The 18713-nt window shown below is 38.4% G+C and overlaps 1 protein-coding gene across 2 annotated transcripts in view; it reads right to left on the bottom strand.

Moving 5' to 3' along the window:
- The window catches only part of CDK19 (cyclin dependent kinase 19), a 181723-nt gene that overhangs the window by 125321 nt on the left and 37689 nt on the right, over positions 1-18713 (bottom strand). The window lies entirely within an intron of this gene.

Below are 18713 nucleotides of genomic sequence, written 5' to 3'. Positions count from 1 at the left end.
TCAAATTAGAGTTTTCTCCAGATATATGCCCAAGAGTGGGACTGCAGGATCATTTGCCAACTCTATTTTTAGTTTTTCAAGGAACCTCCATACTGTTCCTCATAGTGGCTGCACCAATTTACATTCCCACACCAAGAGTGTATGAGGTTTCTTTTTTCTCCACACCCTCTCCAGCATTTATTATTTGTAGACTTTTTATTTTTTTTTTGGCTACACCGCACAGCATGTAGGATCTTAGCTCCCCGATCAGGGATCGAACCCATGCCCCCTGCAGTGAGTGGAAGCACGGAGTCCTAACCACCGGACTGCCAGGGAATTCCTGTAGACTTTTTAATGACGGCCATTCAGGTTGATGTGAGATGATACCTCATTATACTTTCAACTGGCATTTCTCTAATAATTAGCGATACTGAACATATTTTCATGTGCCTGTTGGCCATCTGTATGTCTTCTTTGAAGAAATGTCAATTTAGGTCTTCTGCCCATTTTTTTATTGGGTTGCTTGTATTTTTTTAATATTAAGTTGCATGAACTATTTGTATATTTTGGAAATAAATCCCTTCTCAGTATCACTGTTTGCAAATATTTTCTCTCAGTCCGAAGGCTGTCTTTTCATGTTGTTTATGGTTTCTTTTGCTTTGCAAATGCTTTTGAGTTTAACTAGGTCCCATTTGTTTATTTTTGGGTTTGTTTTCCATTACTCTAAGAGATGGATCTAAAAAAACATTGCTGTGATTTACATCAAAGAGTGTTCTGCCTTTGTTTTCCTCTAGGAGTTTTATAGTGTCCAGTCTTACATTTAAGTCTTTAATCCATTTTGAGTTTATTTTGGTATACGGTATTAGAGAATGTTCTAATTTTATTCTTTTACATGTAGCTGTCCAGTTTTCCCAGCACCACTTACTGAAGAGACTGTCTTTTCTCCATTGAATGTTCTTGCCTCCTTTGTCATATATTAATTGACCACAAGTGTGTAGGTTTATTTCTGTTCTTTCTATCCCGTTCCACTGTTCTCTGTGTCTGCTTTTGTGCCAGTACCATCCTGTTTTGATTACTGCAGCTTTGTAGTACAGTCCGAAGTCAGAGAACGTGATTCCTCCAGCTCCGTTCTTTCTTCTTAAGATTGTTTTTGCTATTTGGGGTCTTTTGTGTTTCCACACAAATTAAAAAATTTTTTGTTCCAGTTCTGTGAAAAATGTCACTGGTAATTTGAAAGGGATTGCATTGAATCTGTAGCTTGCTTTGGGTAGTATGGTCATTTTCACAATATTGATTCTTCTAATCTAAGAACATGGTACATCTCTCCATCTGTTTGTGTCATCTTCAGTTTCTTTCATCAGTGTCTTACAGTTTTCAGAGTACAGGTCTTTTGCCTCCTTAGGTAGGTTTATTCCTAGGTATTTTATTCTTTTTGATGTGATAGTAAATGGGATTGTTTCCTTAATTTCTCTTTCTGATATGTTGTTGTCAGTGTATAGAAATGAAACAGATTTCTGTGTATTAATTTTGTATCCAGCAACGTGACTGAATTCATTGATGAGCTCAGGTAGTTTTCTGGTGGCATCTTTAGGATTTTCTATGTCTAGTATCATGTCATCTGCAAACAGTGACAGTTTAACTTCTTCCTTTCCAACTTGGATTTCTTTTATTTCTTTTTCTTTTCAGATTGCTGTGGTTAGGACTTCCAAAACTATGTTGAATAAACATGGTGAGAGTGGGCATCCTTGTCTTATTCCTGATCTTAGGGGGAATGCTTTCAGCTTTTCACCACTGAGTATAATGTTAGCTGTGGGTTTGTCAATAATTGTTTTCTTCAAGAAGAATGCTGCCATAAATCAATGTTATATCACTTTTGCTTAATACATGATGATTTGGCTTAGCAGATTAAGAGGCTTCCATATCACATAGAAAATAAGAATAAAACATTATAGGGGTGGGGCTAATGGTGGACTCTGGGAAGGCTCACGCCAAGGATTACTTCCAGGAACTTCTGCTGCCAGTGTTCTTGTCCTCACAGTAAGCCACAGCCACCCTACCCCCACCCCGCCTCCTGCCTCTGCAGGAGACCCTCCAATACTAGCAGTTTTTCAGGGGAGAAAAAGCTCATAATTGAAAATGAAGCACAGATATCTTCAGCTTCTCCAGTGAACAGAGCAAGTGAAATCAAATACTCTAATAAGAGTACTCTTAAAATCATAACAGGTATTCTGATACAGGTAAAAAGATAAAAATAGCCTGGGTCAGAAGATCTTTTTAAAATTTCAACCATTTTTCCACAAATGTTCTTCATAACAAAAGAAAAGAAATTTTCCGACAAGACAGCAGACAGCAGAAGCAAGAAGAACCCAATACTGCAGTCTGTGGAACAAAAACCACATTCACAGAAAGAGAAACAAGATGAAAATGCAGAGGGCTATGTACCAGATGAAGAAACAAGATAAAACCCCAGAGAAACAACTAAATGAAGTGGAGATAGGCAACCTTCCAGAAAAAGAATTCAGAATAATGATAGTGAAGATGATCCAGGACCTCGGAAACAGAATGGAGGCAAAGATCGAGAAGATGCAAGAAATGTTAAACAAAGACCTAGAAGAATTAAAGAACAAACAAACAGAGATGAACAATACAATAACTGAAATGAAAACTACACTAGAAGGAATCAATAGCAAAATAACTGATGCAGAAGAACGGATAAGTGACCTGAAAGACAGAATGGTGGGATTCACAGCTGCGGAAGCAGAATAAAGAAAAAAGAATGAAAAGAAATGAAGACAGCCTAAGAGACCTCTGGGACAACATTAAACGCAACAACATTCATATTATAGGGGTCCCAGAAGGAGAAGAGAGAGAGAAAGGACCCAAGAAAATATTTGTAGAGACTATAGTTGAAAACTACCCTAACATGGGAAAGGAAATAGCCACCCAAGTCCAGGAAGCACAGCGAGCCCCATACAGGATAAACCCAAGGAGAAACACGTCAAGACACATAGTAATCACACTGGCAAAAATTAAAGACAAAGAAAAATTATTGAAAGCAGCAAGGCAAAAATGACAAATAACGTACAAGGGAACTCCCATAAGGTTAACAGCTGACTTCTCAGCAGAAACTCTACAAGCCAGAATGGAGTGGCATGACATATTTAAAGTGATGAAAGGGAAGAACCTAAAACCAAGATTACTCTACCCGGCAAGGATCTCATTCAGATTCGATGGACAAATAAAAAGCTTCACAGACAAGCACAAGCTAAGAGAATTCAGCACCACCAAATCAGCTCTACAACAAATGCTAAAGGAACTTCTCTAAGTGGGAAACACAAGAGAAGAAAAGAACCTACAAAAACAAACCCAAAACAATTAAGAAAATGGTCATAGGAACATACATATTGATAATTACGTTAAACGTCAATGGATTAAATGCTCCATCCAAAAGACACAGGCTTGCTGAACGGATACAAAAACAAGACCCATATACATGCTGTCTACAAGAGACCCACTTCAGACTTAAGGACACATACAGACTGAAAGTGAGGGGATGGAAAAAGATATTCCATGCAAATGGAAATCAAAAGAAAGCTGGAGTAGAAATACGCATATCAGATAAAACAGACTTTAAAATAAAGAATGTTACAAGAGACAAGGAAGGACGCTATATAATGATCAAGGGATCAATCCAAGAAGAAGATATAACAATTTTAAATATATATGCACCCAACATAGGAGCACCTCAATACATAAGGCAACTGCTAACAGCTATAAAAGAGGAAATCGACAGTAACACAATAATAGTGGGGGACTTTAACACCTCACTTACACCAATAGACAGACCATCCAAAATGAAAATAAATAAGGAAACAGAAGCTTTAAATGACACAATAGACCAGATAGATTTAATTGATCTTTATAGGACATACTATCCAAAAACAGCACATTACACTTTCTTCTCAAGTGCGCACAGAACATTCTCCAGGATAGATCGCATCTTGGGTCACAAATCAAGCCTCAGTAAATTTAAGAAAATTGAAATCATATCAAGCATCTTTTCTGACCACAACACTATGAGATTAGAAATGAATTACAGGGAAGAAAACGTAAAAAACACAAACACATGGAGGCTAAACAATATGTTACTAAATAACCAAGAGATCACTGAAGAAATCAAAGATGGTATCAAAAAATACCTAGAGGGCTTCCCTGGTGGTGCAGTGGTTGACAGTCTGCCTGCTGAGGCAGGGTACACGGTTTTGTGCCCCGGTCCGGGAAGATCCCACATGCCACAAAGCGGCTGGGCCTGTGAGCCATGGCCGCTAAGCCTGTGCGTCCGGAGCCTGGGCTCCACAACGGGAGAGGTCACAACAGTGAGGGGGCTGCATACCGCAAAAAAAAAAAAAAAAAAAAAAAAAACCTAGAGACAAATGACAGTGAAAACACAATGACCCAAAACCTATGGGATGCAGCAAAAGCAGTTCTAAGAGGGAAGTTTATACCAATACAAGCCTACTTCAAGAAACAAGAAACATCTCAAATAAACGAACTAATCTTACACCTAAAGGAACTAGAGAAAGCAGAACAAACAAAACCCAAAGTTAGCAGAAGGAAAGAAATCATAAAGATGAGAGCAGAAATAAATGAAATCGAAACAAAGAAAACAATAGCAAAGATCAATAAAACTAAAAGCTGGTTCTTTGAGAAGATAAACAAAATTGATAAACCATTAGCCAGACTCATCAAGAAAATGAGGGAGAGGACTCAAATCAATAAAATTAGAAATGAAAAAGGAGAAGCTACAACAGACACGGCAGAAATACAAAACATCATAAGAGACTACTACAAGCAACTCTATGCCAATAAAATGGACAACCTGGAAGGAATGGACAAATTCTTAGAAAGGTATAACCTTCCAAGACCGAACCAGGAAGAAATAGAGAATATGAACAGACCAATCACAAGCACTGAAATTGAAACTGTGATTCAAAACCTTCCAACAAACAAAAGTCCAGGACCAGGCGGCTTCACAGGTAAATTCTATCAAACATTTAGAGAAGAGCTAACACCCATCCTTCTCAAACTCTTCCAAAGAATTGCAGAGGAAGGAACACTCCCAAACACGTTCTATGAGGCCACCATCATCCTGATACCAAAAGACAAAGATACTACAAAAAAGGAAAATTACAGACCAATATCACTGATGAATATAGATGCAAAAATCCTCAACAAAATGCTAGCAAACAGAGTCCAACAACACATTAAAAGGATCATACACCATGATCAAGTGGGATTTATCCCAAGGATGCAAGGATTCTGCAATATACGCAAATCAATGAACGTGAGACACCGTATTAACAAATTGAAGAATAAAAACCATATGATAATCTCAATAGATGCAGAAAAAGCTTCTGACAAAATTCAACACCCATTTATGACAAAAGATCTCCAGAAAGCGGCCATAGAGGGAACCTACCCCAACATAATAAAGGCCATATATGATAAACCCACAGCAAACATTATTCTCAATGGTGAAAAACTGAAAGCACTTCCTCTAAGATCAGGAACAAGACAAGGATGTCCACTCTCACCACTATTGTTCAACATAGTTTTGGAAGTCTTAGCCAGGGCAATCAGAAAAGAAAAAGAAATAAAAGGAATACAAATTGGAAAAGAAGTAAAACTGTCACTGTTTGCAGATGACATGATATTACACATATAGAATCCTAAAGATGCCACGAGAAAACTACTAGAGCTAATCAATGAATTTGGTAAAGTTGCAGGATACAAAATTAATGCACAGAAATCTCTTGCATTCCTAAACACTAATGAGGAAAAATCTGAAAGAGAAATTAAGGAAACACTCCCATTTACCATTGCAACAAAAAGAATAAAATACCTAGGAATAAACCTACCTAGGGAGACAAAAGACCTGTATGCAGAAAACTATAAGACACTGATGAAAGAAATTAAAGATGATACCAACAGATGGAGAGATATACCATGTTCTTGGATTGCAAGAATCAATATTGTGAAAATGACTGTACTACCCAAAGCAATCTACAGATTCAATGCAATCCCTATCAAACTACCAATGGCATTTCTTACAGAACTAGAACAAAAATCCGAGAAAACCATAATTCAAAAAGACACATGCACCCCAATGTTCACTGCAGCACTATTTACAATAGCCAGGTCATGGAAGCAACCTAAATGCCCATCGACAGATGAATGGATAAAGAAGATGTGGTACATATATACAATGGAATATTACTCAGCCATAAAAAGGAATGAAATTGGGTCATTTGTAGAGACATGGATGAATCTAGAGACTGTAATACAGAGTGAAGTAAGTCAGAAAGAGAAAAACAAATATCGTATATTAACGCATATATGTGGAACCTAGAAAAATGGTACAGATGAACCAGTCTGCAGGGCAGAAGTTGAGATACATATGTAAAGAACAAACATATGGACACCAAGGGGGGAATGCGGCGGGGGATGTGATGAATTGGGAGATTGGGATTGACATATATACACTAATATGTATAAAATGGATAATAAGAACCTGCTGTATAAAAAAATAAATTAAATTCAAAAATTCAAAAAAAAGGAAAAAAAGAATAAAACAATATGGAATAAAAATTTTGAAAAACAAAAACCAAAAATATCATTTAGTTTTACATTGGTAATTCTGAATTATTCAATATCATGAACTCTATATTCACTCAGCCTAGCAGCAATGATTCCTTATTTGGGTACTCTTTCCTTTATTATACAATACCATAATGTTTTTTAACTTATCATGAAATTTTCCAAAAATGAACAAACAAAAAATCAAAATAAATGACAGTGATACTCTATGTAACTCTCACACAGCTTCAACAATTATCAATATGTGGCCAATCTTATTTCTACTCCCTCCATTTTTCTTGATTATTTTGAAACAAAACCCAGACATCATACCATTTCATTTGCCATAACAATTCAATACCATAGCATTTTTAATTATCAGGATTTTTTTCATTTAAATGACAATAGTCCTTTAAGAATAATTCTGAAATATTAAAAATCTTGTACCAGAGGGTACTGTTATTTTGTATTCCCCTTAATAATGAATAATGTCAAATAACACTAGCACCTTCTTTATGCTTTCATCTACCATATATTTCATCTACTCGTTCTCTAAGTATCACCAAAGTACAGTAATAGTCTCCCTTATTCACATTCAGTATTCCCTTGCAACATGGAAATCTGACAGTTTATATTTTTGCCTTCATTCTTTAGAAAGACTGCTTTTATTTAGTCTCTTTTCTTAAAAACTAATTTATTAATTAATATATCTCTCTTTCTCTAAAAAACTATCTTCATTTTATACTATTTCTTTTATTCAGAATTCTAATTCAGATAAACATTTACTGTTTTAAAAGCTCTAAAATAATAAAATTCCAGAAACTCCTATTATGGCAAATTCTTATTGCTCAGAAGTGATTTTAATTAAAACAAACATATCTGCAGTAATGCTTTAAGAATTCAGGTATCGGGGCTTCCCTGGTGGTGCAGTGGTTGGGAGTCCGCCTGCCGATGCAGGGGACACGGGTTCGTGCCCCGGTCCAGGAGGATCCCGCATGCCGTGGGGCGGCTGGGCCCATGGGCCATGGCCGCTGGGCCTGCACGTCCAGAGCCTGTGCTCCGCAGTGGGAGAGGCCACAACAGTGAGAGGCCCGTGTCCCGCAAAAAAAAAAAAAAAAAAAAAGAATTCAGGCATCAAAAGTGTTAAGTTTAAAACATATATAATCAAGGACTGTATTACACAGAAAGTAATCATTAGCAAATATTTAGTGTAAAACAATTATTTTATATAAACTATTATCTTCCTTTGAGAATTCATGATCTCAAGTTAGACTTACTTGCTACAGAAGGTAATATAACAAGTAACGCCAGACATTCCTTTCAGAAATATTTTACTAAGCATGTGCTATGTGCCAGGCCTTGTGCTCTAAGAACAATAGGAAGAAAAAGATGATCCTTTCCCTTGTGAACCTTTACACTGAGAGACACACAAGCAAGGGATACAATCTGATAAGCACTATAAGGGACTTCCCTCGCGGTCCAGTGGTTAAGACTCCAAGCTTCCACTGCACGGGGCACAGGTTCGATCCCTGGCTGGGGAACTCAAGTCCTGCATGCCATGTAGCACAGCCAAAAACAAAAAACACAAGCACTATAACAGACAAATGTGCAAAGTACATCAGATAAAGAACATTAAGAAGGGTTTGGTTCTGGTGCAGGCAGTAGATAGAGAGGGCTATTAGGTAAATAATCTTCAAAGGGAACATGCCAAGTGTATCTTAAAAGATAAGCAGGATTTCATTAAGCAAAGAAGAGGGGTCAGAGCCTTATGGACACCAGAAATGTATGAACAAAGTTTGAAGATTAAAATCCATGCTATATTCAAGAAATTAGCAGAAGACAAGTATAGCTAGAACACAGAGATGAAGTAATACATAAAAAGAGTAAAGAAGATGGAATTACCATAGTCTTGTATGGTATGCTAAAAAAGCTGGCATTTTTCCTGTATAATGGGAAGCTATCAGAGGTTTTCAAGCAAGAGAAATATAGGATCAAACAAGTATTCTCAATAAGCAGATAGTATGCAGGATGAATCAGAAGGTTTAAAGCCAGAGGTAGGGAGACCATTGTAAAAGTTCTGGGAAGGACTGCTGAAGGCCAAAATTAGAGTAAATAGAGTAAGAATGGAGGGAATGCATTCAAGAGGCCATCCAGATATAGACTTATCTACTGTGGTCAAATATACACAGAAGCACTGTAGGCATTAAAGAAGTATTTGATGAATAAATGAATGCACATATGTGTACATGTAAATAAGACAGTGCTAAGCAGACAGCCAGAGAAACAGCTGAAGATGACTGAGGTTTCCAGTCAGTGAAAGCAAGGCTATTTACACCACACCTTCTAATACCCCTGCCCAAGAAAAGAATAATACTGACAATGAGCCAGCTAGCAAGTAAAGAATAAATTCATTTTGGATGTGTAGATTTTGAAGTGACTACTGGATAGCCAGGAGAAGATGAACAAAAGGAAATAAAGTGCAATTTAGAAAAGAAAACATCACTACACAGGCAACTGTTAAAATCACAGAAGTAAACGTGATCACAAAGAGAGCACAGAAGAAAAGAGCTGAAGATGGTAGCCTAGGCTCTTTCACATCATGGCACCTACCTAATGTTAACATTTATATTGCTTACCAGAGTCAACTGACAGTGCTCATGGGCTGCCACTGCCCCAAACTCCACCAGTGGCTGAAGAGCTTAGAGGATTAATAATAGGACCCATAACCTATTCACAGTAGCCATGCCACAGGGGTTCGGAAGCCCTTCTCTGCTGAATGCCACTACCTTCAACAGGCTGCAGGAGAAACATTTAAAGGTCCTTGATAATAGGCAAATCTAGATGTGAGACGCTACAAGAAAATTGGTCTGACTTCTAAAAAAAAAGAAGAGACTCATAAAAAAGGTAGGGTTGAGGGATAGTCTACTCAGGACATGTAACAACTAAATATTATGCACGAAAACCTTATAGATTGTAGTTTATATAAAAACAGCTACAAGTTTATTTGTCGGACACTTGGGAAATTGTGACAATAGACTAGATATTATACAATATTATTTTACCATAGTTAATTTTATTTTTTAATTTTTATTTTATTGTCTTAAATGTAGGATAGTGGCATTATGGTTATGCAGGAGAATACCCTTATCCTTAGGAAATGTAGAAGAATTTTGGGCTGGCATGTCATGACAGGGGCAACTTAATTTCAAATGGTTCCATAAGAACAAAAAATACATTTATATACATACAGAGTGAGAGAGGAAAAAAATGCAGAAACGATAACAATAGTTAAATCTAGCTGGAGGTTATGTGGGTATTCATTGTTCTAGAGTTTGAACTTTTCTGCTTTTACAAAACATTTCTTAATAAAAAAAATTGAGGGAAGTAACTAATAAACAGTAGTTAGAGAGTTAAAAGAAAAATAATAAAAAACAGTATTAAAGGTAACTGGGCAAAAGCATCAAATGCAGAAGCAAAGTCAAACTGGAAAGAATGGAAAAGAGCTTGTCATATCTGACATTTGTTGATGCTTTGCAAGAACATGATTAGTAGAGCAAACACTTTGTTCAAAGTTCTGTCAAGAACTGTACCATACTCTATTTTGCTATTACAATTACTTATAATTGACTCATGCTTTTTTTCCCCATCCCCAAAAGAAGAAGGAGACTATCTTACTCATTTTTGTAATTTTTTTTTGGGGGGGGGCTATGTTGAGTGTTCATTGCTGCGCGTGGGCTTTCTCTAGTTGCAGAGAGCGGGGGCTACTCTTCGTTGTGGTGTGCAGGCTTCTTATTGTGGTGGCTTCTCTTGTTGCAGAGCATTGGCTCTAGGTACGCGGGCTTCAGTAGTTGTGGCATGCGGGCTCAGGAGTTGTAGCACACGGGCTTAGTTGCTCCGTGGCATGCGGGATCTTCCCCGACCAGGGCTCGAACCCGTGTCCCCTGCATTGGCAGGTGGATTCTTAACCACTGCGCTACCAGGGAAGCCCCTGGAAAACCTTCTTTTAAAGATACATATTCTAAAGATAAAAATAAAATATCCTGGGGGATAAAATTCAAATGACAGTAATAATCAAACACCAATATTTTTATTGGAAAAGTATTCATATTTAAAAGTTCACCAGAGGGCCTCCCTGGTGGCGCAAGTGGTTGGGAGTCCGCCTGCCGATGCAGGGGATACGGGTTCGTGCCCCGGTCTGGGAGGATCCCATATGCCGCGGGGCGGCTGGGCCCGTGGGCCCGTGGGCCGTGGCCGCTGAGCCTGCGCGTCCGGAGCCTGTGCTCCGCAACGGGGGAGGCCACAGCAGTGAGAGGCCCGCATACCGCAAAAAAAAAAAAAAAAAAAAAAAAAAAAAAAAAAAAAGTTCACCAGAAAGCAACGATCTCCTTCTAGGAGGGAAGAAGAAAAATATAAATATTTTGTCATTCTCTAGTCTAGCACTATCAGATCAGATAGAACTAGATCATCAACCTGCTCCTTTAGGTACACTTTCAGATTTCAGTCTTCATGAAATCATCTCAAATCATAAGTATCAATGAAAAAATAAATACTCAAAAAAGAAATCCACAAGTCAAGATATCAAAATCAACGCTTAAAATTTAAATATATACTAGTTTTTCACCATACTCCTGAAAGTTCAGCCAAACCTAGACCACTGAGGAATCTTCTTTTGATAAAGTTTAAGCTATTACATGTTTTTCTTGGCTGATCTTAAGTACTATGATAACAGAGAATGTGATACTGTTATATAATAAGAAAACATATTGTGGGGTCTTCCTTGGGGGTTCCTGGCTCACAACTCCTAAAATCCTTGTAATTTCCTAAGTGATTAGAGCATATGAGCATCTTTTCTTATAATATTTGGTTTTTATTCCTGCAATAGCTTCAGAAGGATAAAAATAAAAGAAGCTCTTTTGTTATTCATAACAAGCCCCTTTCAACCACACCTGAGTTTATGTTAACGAAGTGATTTTTGCAAAGTCCCTAGAGAGCCACTGGATGGGGACTGGTTGCCAGGGGAACAAACCAAGTAATCAGAACTTTCAGCATGCCCACCACCACCCCAACCCCAAATGGGGCCCTGGGGATTTAATTATTCACCAATGGTCAAGGATTTAATCAATCACGCCTACATAATGAAGCCTCCATAAAAATCCCTAAAGTATAGAATTCAGAGAGCTTCTGGGTTGGTGAACAAGAACACATCCACTTGCTGGGATGGTGGTACACCCCAAAACTCCACAGGGACAGAAGCTCTTGTGCTTGGGACCCTTCTGGACATAGACCTAGCCCTATATATTCTTCATCTGACTGTTCATTTGTATCCTTTAATATATCCTTTATAATAAACCAGTAATCTAGTAAGTAAACTGTTTTCCTGAGTTCTATGAGCCATTCTAGTAAACGACTGAACCTGAGGAAGGGGTCGTGGGAACCTTCAATTTGTAGCTGAGTAAGAGGTCGTGGGCAACTTGGGGGACCCAACACTTGCCACTGGCATCTGAAGTGAGGGGCAGTCCTGTGGGACTGAGCCTTTAACCTGTGGGGTCGAAACTGAGTTAAATTGTAGAATACCCAGCTGGTGTCAGAGAATTGGCCAGTATGGGAAAAAACCTGCACATCTCTGGTGTCAGAAGTAATTTGGGAAGTGTTGGGTGTAAGGGGAGTTGTGAATAGAGAGATAAACAGAGTTTTTCCTTTCAGATAGTCTATTTCCTAATATAGTAAGTATCCTTGCTAGAATCCGAACCATTTGAACCATTATAATCCACGATCACTGAAATACACTTGAAAAAGCAAATTCCTTTAAATGACTTTACTTGAAACTTTAATCAACATGACATATATCATGAAGTAAAAAGTAAGCTATTAGCTATAAAGAATTAATTTTTTTAGAAGTTTCCATATAGGTTAACCTGGATTAGTCTGCATAAAAATTCAGGTAAACCTAATGTTGTCAGATGATCCATTTCATAGGAGTATCAACCTAAGATCAAATTCTAGTTACTAAAAAGTTAAAAAACAAGCAGTTAGGAAAATAAAGCTGTTGCCCAGACAAGAACAAAGATAAATACCAATAATAGGGACTTCCCTGGTGGCACAGTGGTTAAGAATCCGCCTGCCAATGCAGGGGACACAGGTTTGAGCCCTGGTCCGGGAAGATCCCACATGCTGCGGAGCAACTAAGCCCGTGCACCACAACTAGTGAGCCTGCGCTCTATAGCCCGCGGCACAACTACTGAACCTGCACTCTAGAGCCTGTATGCCACAACTACTGAAGCCCGTGCGCCTAGAGCCCGTGCTCCGCAACAAGAGAAGCCACTGCAATGAGAAGCTCGCGCACCGCAACAAAGAGTAGCCCCTGCTTGCCGCAACTAGAGAAAGCCCATGTGCAGCAATGAAGACCCAATGAAGCCAAAAGTAAATAAAATAAATAAATTTATTTTAAAAACAATAATGAGTTAATCAAGTCATAATTTATGCGAAAAAAGCATTTTTCTTTTAGCATTAAATCACCTTTAAAACATAAAAATTTATGCTATCCAGTAGCACAACACATTTATAATAAGAGTTATAAAAATAGCTACATTTATACAGTACTTAGTATGAGGCAGGTATCGTTCTTTGAGCCTCAACCACATTAACTCTTTTAATCCTCACAACGTGCTAGGAAGCAAATACTATACTCTCTCTATTGTACAGATGAGGACACTAAAAGCAGAGAGGTTAGATCACTCTAGATCACACAGCTAGTTAAGGGGCAGGTCCAAGATTCACCAGGATCTAGGAAGCCTGGCTCCAGAGTCTGTGCTTTTGGTCACTACAGCTTCACTTCTTCTTATTCCCCTTCTGCAAAAGGGAATAGCAAGGCTCAGAGGCAAAAGAGAATGATGAATTTGAAGTTTGGTAAAGCTGGTTTAGAATAGGGGAAAGCAAGTTAAAGCTGAATGAAAAGAAGGCAGGGCCAGTTCAAACAGAACAGGTAAGCCACATTAAGGAAACTGGACTTCATCCCAAGCAGAAAAGGATTTTAATCAGTCTGTGTTTTTGTGAATAGTTTGGAGGTGAAGAGGGAACAAGGAGACTAACATTAAAAGGCCTTTGCAGTAATTTAAGAGATGACTACAGTCTAAATCAGAATGGTGGCAGAAGAAATAAAAAGTAGATGGAACTGAAAGATAACTAGGAAACAGTATCAACAGAACATGTGGTTAAGAAACAAGAGAAAGTAAAGCAAAAATGATTCTCACTTTTTGACTTGGACAACTGGGTGACAGTGGTGCCATTCACTGAGCTAAAAAGAACAGCCGGGAAGTTTTTGTAAATTGAAGTTGAGAGGACTGTGGTCTTGTTTAAATGGAGATGTCGAAAAGGCATTTGGATAAACCTAGAGCTTAGAAGGAAGATGTGGGCTAGAGACAGAGTGTGAAAAAATTTAGAAATGAAACTCATGACAGTAGCAGAGAGGACAGAACCCTGAAGAACATCATTTAAGGAGAAGAACCTCCACAGTATTAACAGTGTATACTACACTACATGATGCTTAACACTGCTCAGTGGTTTCTAATTATGTTACTTTACTCTGGTCTTCCCAACTAACACAAACGTCACTGAAAGCAAGGACTCCTTCTATTAGGGCTTTGCAACTCCACAGCTTTTAGCATATTAATGGTTAGTTGTGGGGTACTTAACCAACTGAGATATGCGAAAGGGATACATAAAATATAATTGACTTTTGGAAGCTCCTTTTTTTAGGGTTCCTCTGATCTTCCAATTTGCCCCAGGCTTTTGCTCCCCTCCACACTTGCTGCACTGATTGCTCTAACTCGGCAAAGAAGTTGTTGGTAATTGATGATGTGGGACTTACACAATGGTTCTGTGGTGGACTCTCTCGTTCTCAACACCTATAAGCAAATCCAGTTGAAATTAAGAGAAAAATGGAGGCATTCTTATTTAAGATAATAGACACAGTTTGTTCTATTGCATTTTACTACAACAGTAGAAATTTTTATATTTTTATATTATACTGTCAAATCACAAAATACTTGTTGTGTTTGGCCCTCGGTCTTTTCCATACTGATTGATCTTCCTGATCTCTCTTTCCTTTATTCTTCTCTACATCAGACAAGGTTGACCTTTCCAGAAATTTTGTGAACACTCTACTCTAGCCTGAGGTCAAAGCTCTCTGCTCTGCATTCACCAAGCACATTTCTGTACTATACACATGACATTCATCATATTCCACTTCGTAAGGTAACTTTTCCATAGTATGTGATTTAAAGAGCTTAGATGATGGATTATACACCTATTATATTTATACTAAGTCACACAGCTAAGAAATTACTTATACCCTCACAGTACCAGTTTTTGCACCTGTTAATTAGGAATAATAATACTAACATTGCACAATTTTCAAGATAAATGAGATCACATATGTAAAATACCTAGCACAGTGTTATAGTTGAGATACAGTCTTTGCCCTACAGAAGTTCACCAGAGAGTAGAGGGACTAAGTAATGTGCACAGTTACTAAGTATAAGGTATTATGTGAAAAAGTGCCTGAATCCCATCATTTAAAATATTTTTATAACCATCAATTTAATCCTATCTTTCTCAAAGAAGTTTAGGTGAGGGAAAGGGACTGCAGGGTGGGAGAAGAGTCCTCTTATGACCTGATATGAGCAATGCTTCACATCTTTTATATCACTAATTAGGATAATCTATTGAGATTATCATAGGTCATGAAAAGAAACTAGATGGTTTCCCCAATAAGATCAGGAACAAGGCAAGAATATCTGCTCTCTCTACTCCTGTTCAAAATCATACTGGAAGTCCTAGCCAATACAATAAAATGTGGAAAGGAAATAAAAAGTACACAGATTAAGGAAGAAATAAAATTGTATTTGTATAACTGTCTGGAGAAAATCCCAAAGAACAAGAGAACTCCTGGAACAAATAGACAATGATAGCAAGGTTGCAGGATACAAGGTTAATATACAAAAGCAATTGCTTTCTTAATATACCAGCAATGAAAAGCTGGAATTGAAAATTAAATACACAATAACATTTACAATAGCACCCCAAAAAATGAATTACTTAGGTATAAACCTAACAAAACATGTATAAGATCTATACAAGGAAAACTATAAAACTGAAGAATCAAAAAATATCTAAATAAAGGGAGAGATATTCCATGTACATGACTAAGAAAACCTAATATTGTCAAGATGTAAATTCTTCTCAATTTGATCTAGATTCAACATAATCCCAATCAAAATCCCAGCCAGTTATTTTGTGGACACTGACAAACCAACACTCAAGTTGATATGGTGTAATCACATTGGAAGACAGTTTGGCAGTTTCTTACAAAACTAAACATACTCATCATACAATCCAGCAATTGCACTCCTTGATATTTACCAAAATGAACTGAAATCTTCAGTCCCCACAAAAATCTGCACACAAATGTTTATAGCAACTTTATTCATAACTGCCAAAACTTAGAGGCAGCCAAGATATCTTTCAGTAGGTGAATGAATAGATTAACTGTGGTATATCCAGATGGTGTGATGTAATTCAACACTAAAAAGAAATGAGCTATCAAGCCATGAGAAGGCATGGAGGAAGCTTAATGCTTATTACTAAGTGAAAAAAGCTAAACTGAAAAGGTTACATACTGTATGATTACAACTATGACATTCTGGAAAGGGAAAACTCTATAGACAAAAAAAGATCTGTGCTTGCCAGGGGCTCAAAGGAAGGGAGGCAGGGATAAATGGATGGAGCACATGTGAGAGACAGGAGGGAAGGGAGCAGGGCAGAACCATTAAAAGAATGACACAGCTGTTGAGAATATGACAAATACTGGTTAGAACCAACGAGGCCCAAGATGGAGGAAGAATCTACTTCCAGTAGATCTTGAGCCTCATTATACACTCATTGTAATACACCCACAGGTGCCATGACAGTTCCAAGGCTGACCTTAAAAGGCCAAAAAGTGGGCAGTGGACCAATTCCTAGAAATCCCCACCCCTTCTCCATGATAGTTAGAATATTCTTCCCACTTTTTAGCCTATGAAATCACCCAGCCCATAAAAACTAACCACCCCACAGCACAGGGCCACTCTTGCCTTTGGAGACATCTGCATTGTGCCTATGGAATGTGTAACTCTCTAAATAAACTTGCTTTCACTTTACTATGGCTTGCTCTTGAATTTTGCCCTGCGCGAAGCCAAGAACCCTCACTTGGTTGCCCGTCCCAGGAACTCACCCAAGACCTGTGACATGACCAACCTCTTGTGCCCCATTCTCCTGCAACAGGGGGTATGTTTAGAGCAGTAAAATTATTCTGTATGATACTGTAATGGTGGATACATGTGAGTATGCATTTTGTCAAACCCACAGAATATACAACACAAAGAGTGACCCTTAAGGTAAACTACGGATTTAGTTAATAACAATGAATAATAACGGCTCATCAATTGTAGCAAACATACCACTAAAGCAAGATGTTAATCATAGGGAGATGGGGGTGGGGAGGATAGGGCTGAGGCAGTAAAAGGGTATATAGGAACTCTCTATACTTTCCTCTCAATTTTTCTGTAAACCTAAAGCTGCTCTAGGGACTTCCCTGGTGGCGCAGTGGTTACGAATCCGCCTGCCAATGCAGGGGACATGGGTTCAAGCCCTGGTCCGGGAAGATCCCACATGCCGTGGAGCAACTAAGCCCGAGAGCCACAACTACTGAAGCCCGCGCACCTAGAGCCTGGTGCTCTGCAACGAGAAGCCACCACAATGAGAAGCCTGCACACCTCAACGAAGAGTAGGCCCCACTCGCCACAACTAGAGAAAGCCCGCACGCAGCAACAAAGACCCAACGCAGCCAAAATAAATTAATTAATTAAAGAAAGAAAGAAAGAAATTACTTCCAATCTATTGTTGGTAAATAGAAAATATCCTCCGGGCTTCCCTGGTGGCGCAGTGGTTGGGAGTCTGCCTGCCGATGCAGGGGACACGGGGTTGTGCCCCGGTCCGGGAGGGTCCCACATGCCGCGGAGTGGCTGGGCCCGTGAGCCATGGCCGCTGAGCCTGCGCGTCCGGAGCCTGTGCTCCGCAACGGGAGAGGCCACAACAGTGAGAGGCCCGCGTATCGCAAAAAAAGTGAAAAGACCAAAAGAGGGACTTCCCTGGCGGTCCAGTGGTTAAGACTCCATGCTTCCAATGCAGGTGGGGGGGTCGCAGGTTCAATCACTGCTTGGGGAACTAAGATCCCACATGCCGCGTAGCATGGCCAAAAAATTAAAAAAAAAAAAAAAAAAAAGGGAGAAAGGAGAAAGGGCGTAGGAGGTAAAATTGCAGCTAACTCAAAGAAAAGCCTGAAACTCCTCTAGTTAAGAAGAGCAGCTTCTCTGAATAGAAGGAAAGCGAAAGAAATAGTGAAACTGGGTTGATTGTAAAATGGAGTGATCCTGTGTAGGGCACAGAGTAGAAACAATAAATATATACTCCCCTAACTTCACATAAGGTGTATATCCTTAATATACAGTGTAATATGCAGCCACTTGATATCAAGACAAATATAATTTCCAGAAGACATAAGAAAACCATTCCTCTAATTCCCATTCAGAATCTATCTGAAAACTAGCCACGTTATTAACTTTAAGAATACAACACTGTTAGCTGCTATAAGTATTAAAAAAAAAAAAACCCTACTCAAGTATCATCTGAAGAAAGTTCATAAATGGTTTCATAAATTCAAAGAAAGTAATATCTGTGATATCTGGCACCTAAATGGCAAAATATTTGTATTTTAAAAAAAAATCAAAGAAGTATTACCCAGGAAAGTTATGTCATATTATTTTCTGAAAAATAACTCATTAAGAAACTCTCTATAAAAACATATTTTACAAATGTGTGGGATCTGTTTGTTTCTCTACTGAAACAAGAACTAACTTGAGAGAAGAGCATATTAACAAGTTCTGAAGAGAGAGGTAATTAGCATATTGGAAACAGATTTTTGGCACATGGGTCTGTCCTCCAGTCATGAGTCATGGACTAGGCTGCCTATTTATTGTGAAGCAATCTTTCAGTAAAAGGGG

The sequence above is a fragment of the Mesoplodon densirostris genome, chromosome 12 (assembly GCF_025265405.1).
Source record: "Mesoplodon densirostris isolate mMesDen1 chromosome 12, mMesDen1 primary haplotype, whole genome shotgun sequence".
Classification (NCBI taxonomy): domain Eukaryota; kingdom Metazoa; phylum Chordata; class Mammalia; order Artiodactyla; family Ziphiidae; genus Mesoplodon; species Mesoplodon densirostris.
This window is presented reverse-complemented; position numbering and strand designations above follow the sequence as displayed.